The sequence below is a fragment of the Neolamprologus multifasciatus genome, chromosome 6 (genome assembly GCF_963576455.1).
Source record: "Neolamprologus multifasciatus chromosome 6, fNeoMul1.2, whole genome shotgun sequence".
In the NCBI taxonomy this organism is placed as follows: Eukaryota; Metazoa; Chordata; class Actinopteri; order Cichliformes; family Cichlidae; genus Neolamprologus; species Neolamprologus multifasciatus.
This window is the reverse complement of record NC_140444.1, coordinates 29702066-29708065: the sequence shown is the minus strand read 5'-3', so window position 1 is coordinate 29708065 and position 6000 is coordinate 29702066.

The following is a 6000-nucleotide window of genomic DNA, read 5'->3' as shown; positions in this document are numbered from 1 at the left end:
AACCAGTTGCGGACCAAAGCAGCCCTATGGAAACTAACATTGTCCCATATGATGACATATCGGGTCTGCTCTGGTCTCTGAACAGTGAGCATGTCATGCAAGGTGTCCAGGAATGCAATAATGTGTGCAGTGTTGTATGGGCCTATGGTTGCATGATGGTGAACAACACCATTTTGGCTTATAGCTGCACACATGGTTATGTTACCACCACGTTGTCCTGGGACATTGATGATGGCACGGTGTCCAATAATGTTCCTGCCATGTCTCCTGGTTTTACTGAGGTTAAAACCAGCCTCATCTACAAAAAGTAGCTCATGTCCCATTGCATCTGCTTCTAGTTCCATCACTCTCTGGACAAGACAAAACAAATGCAACACATCAGGCCCATGCACAGCACTACAGTATGCACTTCCAAATTCAGAACCAATGACACTAGCTTACCTGCACATAGTCATATCGCAGTTGCTTTACACGTTCTGTGTTTCTCTCGAAAGGAACTCTGTAAATTTGCTTCATTCTTATTCTGTGGCGCGCAAGTACACAACTTAGTGCAGAAATGCTTGCACTGTGTATATTTTGAAAGATGGTGTCATTATCAATTATGCGCTGCTGTATTTCGTGCAGTCTTATTGCATTATTGGCAATCACCAAGGGTCTCTTGCTCTGGAGTGAACATTCTGCCTCTGCCCCCAACATCTGGACGTCTAGCAATTCTGTAAAGTAACAATTTCAGTATTTTTGCATGTATGGTACTGTTGTGTTTCTCATTAGAGTATGGCAGTGCTACAAAGTACTTACCGATTCTCATTTCGAAATGTCCTAATGATGCTTGCCACAGTGTAGCGGCTCAGTTTAGGCTGAACCCGTTGGCCAGCTTCCCTCAGGGTCATCCCATGGTTGATGACATGGTCCACTGTTGTAGCTCTGATGTCATCAGTTATTCTGTTTCTTACTCTTCTTACCCTTCCTCTTTCCCCTCCTCGTCCTCTTCTTGTTCCTCCTTGTCCTCTTCCTCTAACTTCCTCTAACCCTCTTGCTTCTTCACCTCCACGTCCTCTTCCTCCAACTTCTTCACCTCCACGTCCTCTCCCTCGGCCTCCTCTGATTCTCACTCTTCTCACTCTTACTGCTCCTTCCATTGTACTCCACGTAGACAGCTTACCTGTGGCCTGTTTATAGTGCTTAGGCTGATTGCAAAGTGGACTAATTATCTAAAACAGTTTTCACATGTGAAAGTGTGCCAGACAGTTGGCAAAATAGTGTTAATGATAGCCATACATGTTTATAATTTTGCTAGGAGTGTGTTGGAAATTTGGTAATTGAGTGTAAGCAGTGAGTTGTGTTTAAAGTTCTGCAAAAAGAGTGCTGTGCATTGAATTGTGCCTACAGTTTTGCAAAGTGTGTGTTACAAAATTGCAAACTGAGTGCAAAGCAGTGTTTGTGCTTTTAGTTTAGCAAACTCAGTGAGTGGTTTTGCTATAAGTATTAATAGTTTTAGAAATTGTGCTATAAGAATCACAGTTAGGGTTTAAGCATTCAGAAAAAAACTGTAATATGATGGCTTGTGTTAACTGTTGGATACCAAAATACCATTTTTACAAAGGTGTGGAGAGTTAAGCAAGGGTTATTCGCTTTTACAAGAAAACTACAATGTTTTGCAAAAATAGCCAATAGTTACAAAATATGTGCTTAAGCCATCAGAAAAAACTGTAAACATATTTTAAATTAAAATAACTACAGAGCATTTTCAGTTGACCATTTCAAACTCAAAAATGTTTAGAACAGAAATTGTAACAACAATTTTACACAATTACAACAACTGCAAAACTCCATAAGAGGTGAATTGGAGGCCTAAATACAGGTTCAAAGCTGGAAACAAAACATAGTGGTGTCAATAGGTGTATTGACCACCCTAAAAAAAATTCTGTTTATAATAGTGCATAAAAATGGCTGTAATTCATCAACACTTATTAAAATATACAGCCTGTCAAATTACAGCTGCACCTCAGCTACTCTACGAGCTAAAATTATGAAAACTGAGTCATTGTCCAAACTTTTCTCAGCTGTATGAGTAGTAAAGTAGTAGTAACATACCCTGCACAGTATGTACCACCGGCAGATAAAGGAAGTGGCTGACATCCAGAAATCCTACCAGTAGCTGGACAAAGCTGGACTGAAAGACAGCACAGAGGCACTAATCATGGTAGCACAGGAACAAGCTCTGAGCACAAGATCACATTCATAACCTCGCACCTCCTTACCTTTCTGACCTGTTAAGCACTACCTTTTCTGCCCACCCACTTCGATCTTCTTCTTCTATCCAGCTTTCTGTGCCTTCCTTCCGCCTCACCACCATGGGAATTTATTATTATCATTATTATTATTATCCATAGAGGCTGGGGTCCTTCCCACTAGGCAAGACCCGAGGTGCAGGCTGTGTAAAGATGCCCCTGAGACAATCCAGCTCATAACAGTCAGGTGCAAGATGCTAGCAGGCAGGGCATACATGGAACGCCATAACCAAGTGGCCGACATAGTATTCAGAAACATCTGTGCCGAGTATGGCCTGGAAGTCCCGAGGTCCAAACAGGAGACGCCCCCTAGGGTTGTCGAGAATGACCAAGCTAAGATCCTGTGCGACTTCCAGATACAGATGGACAAAATGGTGGTGGCTAACCAACCGGGCATAGCAGTGGTAGACAAGAAGAGGAAGATAACTGTAGTAATAGACGTAGCGATGCCGAATGACAGCAACATCAGGAAGAAGGAACACAAGAAGCTGGAGAAGTACCAAAGGCTCAGAGAAGATCCTGAGAAGATGTGGAGGGTGAAGATAACAGTGGTCCCAGTGGTAATGCGAGCACTCGGTGCAGTGACTCCCAAGATAGCCGAGTGGCTCCAGCACCTCCTTTCCCCAGGAACAATATCCGAGATCTCTGTCCAGAAGAGCAAGACCGCACTCCTAGGAACAGCTAAGATACTGCGCAGGACCCTCAAGCGCCCAGGCCTCTGCTGGAGGACCCAAGCTTGAAGGATAGACCGCCTGCAGTTCCTGGTCAAAATTGACCGGTCTGTTTTAACAGCTCTTAAATTAGCATAATAAACATTTTTCACAACCAAATTCAGTTCAGTGGGTTGTTCAGTGGTCTTTCAGTGGGCCATTCAGTGTGTCGTTCAGTAGGTGGTAAAGTGGGTCTTACATTTGGTCATTCAGGGGGTCAGAGGCCAAAGGGTGGTATGGGGGGGTGGATTCCCATTCATTTCCTATGGTGGTCACTTTTGACCGGGAACACCACGGTGCACACACAACACAAGGTTGACTAAAACACTCAAAATTGAATGAAAACAAGTGCTCATCACTTTTGTATGTTCAAGTGCATAGTGTGGAGAATGTCATAAGGCCTTGAGGCAATCGGATGTAAGACACAATATTTATGAGTGTTTTAAGTTGTAAATCGGACAGATTTGTACTGTACGTAAAACATTTTCACTTTCTTTTTTTCATGCAGACACACCTGTCTCAATGGTTAGATAATGTTTAACATGCCAGTCAAGAATCTTAGTAACTGCTTTGTTATTTAATTCAAAAGAGAATTAACAATAGAATACAAGGGCGTAGATTTGGTTTTGACATTGGTGGGGACGGATGATTCAACCACCGAACCCTGCCCTGCTTCTTATTTTTTTTCCTTTGGGTTTGTTTTTCTTTACTCGAAGAGATCAAATTATTGGTGGGGACAATTCAATAATCGCTGGATATTGGTGGGGACATGTCCCTTCCGTCCATGCTAAACCTACGCCTTTGATAGAATACATAGAAACTTCCTTAACCAGGCTACTACAACCCTAAAACTAATTTAGCTTTGCTAAAGTAATATTAAGACAACTAATGTCTGTAAGCATGGAACAGAAGCTCATTAACCACAGGTCCTAACAGACTGACTGGATGGGTCACTTTATAACAGGTACATTCATTTGTAGAATTCCTCATTCAACAGTCATTTTGAGGAGACCAGCTCCTACAAATATTACACACATTATAACAACATGAGTGTGCTCAGTCAGACGTTACATCTTTGCTTAAATAGGACCTAGGCTCTTTTCACTGTTAACCTGACAATCCGTTAAATTCTGTTAATTCTATGTACTGTCTTACTCAACTCGTAAACACAACTTTTTGTCAAAGGAGGCTTGCAGCCTGCAGTGCGCATATAGGATATTCCTCTTAGCCTACAGTAATATCACCAACCTGAGATAAACACTCTAACGCAAAAGTTAGCACGGGCTTTTACAGTGTTTCTCTAAAAAAATATGATAGCAATGAAAGCAAAATATTTGCCATTCTTGCAATGGACAACATTTCACGCATCATATACAAAATCTAAGAGCACACTGAAGAAGTATTTGTCAAATAGATATAGTTGATTTTGAAATGTCCAGTCATGTAAACAAAAAACAATTCTATTTTTTCACTGAAAGTATCACAGGGCGGTCATCATGTGAGCCCTTTTCATGGAATGACATTTATGTCATAACAAACATCCTCTGTGATACAAATGTACCCTAGGATTCCACAGCTTTTAAGATGGTTTTCAGTATTACAGTTTTTTCTGATGGCTTGAGCACATTTTTTGTAACTATTGGCTATTTTTGCAAAACTCTACACACAAATAAGAAAACTCTTCACCCAATCAGCAAAACATTGTAGTTTTCTTGCAAAAGCGAATAACCCTTGCTTAACTCTCCACACCTTTGTAAAAATGGTATTTTGGTATCCAACAGTTAACACAAGCCATCATATTAATAAGCACACAATGCACCAACTACACACTGATGGTATGAATGAAAAACACATCTGGCTTTTGCTTTCTCTGTGCACAAGGTAGGCTATGTCAGATTGAGGTCATACTTTTGTCATAGGTCCATAAACATATACGGACCCAAACTTCAAGTACTGGTGTTTATTCACACACATCAAAACAAACACAAGTGTTTATTTCCAAGTCAAAACGAAATAGTAATTTCACTGAGGAAAAAAAAGAAATCAGTCTACATCGTGTCGTCTCTCTGGATCTGGCCACAAAATTTTGTCTACATCACATGCAATGTCGTCTAGTCAAAGGCACTGGGGAAAATATCTTCTGGAATTTTACATCTATGGTATTGTTGTGTTTCTCATTAGAATATGGCAGTGCTACAGATCTTAGTGCAAAGTGACTGTACTAACCGATTCTCATTTCAAAACGTCCTTATGATGCTTGCTACAGTGTAGCGGCTTGAGTTAGGCTGAACCCGTTGGCCAGCTTCCCTCAGGGTCATTCCATGGTTGATTCCATGGTCCACTATTGTAGCTCTGATGTCATCAGCAATTCTAAATCTTACTCTTCTTACCCTTCCTCTCCCCCCTCCTCGTCCTCCTCTTGCTCGTCCTTGTCCTTGTCGTCCTCTTCGTCCTACTTCTTCCCCTCCACGTCCTCTTGCTCGGCCTCCTCTACTTCTTCTTCTTATGATAGGGTGACCAACTGTCCTCTTTTTTTGCACTTGTTGACTTGTAAAAGCCTATATGACATTTTTTATTTCACCATTCATGAATGAATTCATGAATTCATGAAGCGCACAGAGAAGGCATTGTTTAAATATGTTAAAGGTTTCTTTAAGTAAACAGTATTATTAAAGTTCTTCATGACTGGACCAAGTGTCTTCTTTTTTGGAAATCAAAATATGGTCACCCTACTTTATGAGCACTATTAAGATTTGTAAATAAATGAATAATAAACTTATCAAACAAAAAAGTAAAAGAATTTCAAGAAAACATTGACAACAGACAGCAGATAGATGTGTGTTGTTTCCCTGTGGTCTGCAGGTTCGGGGCTGGAGAGCTGAGTGATGGATCAACAACAGACATAACAAAAGTTAATCCACTAGTTAGCTGCACAGAGGAACCACAAAGCATAAAAACTTAGCACACTCAGTACACAGCAGCTACAAGCATGGTGGGCA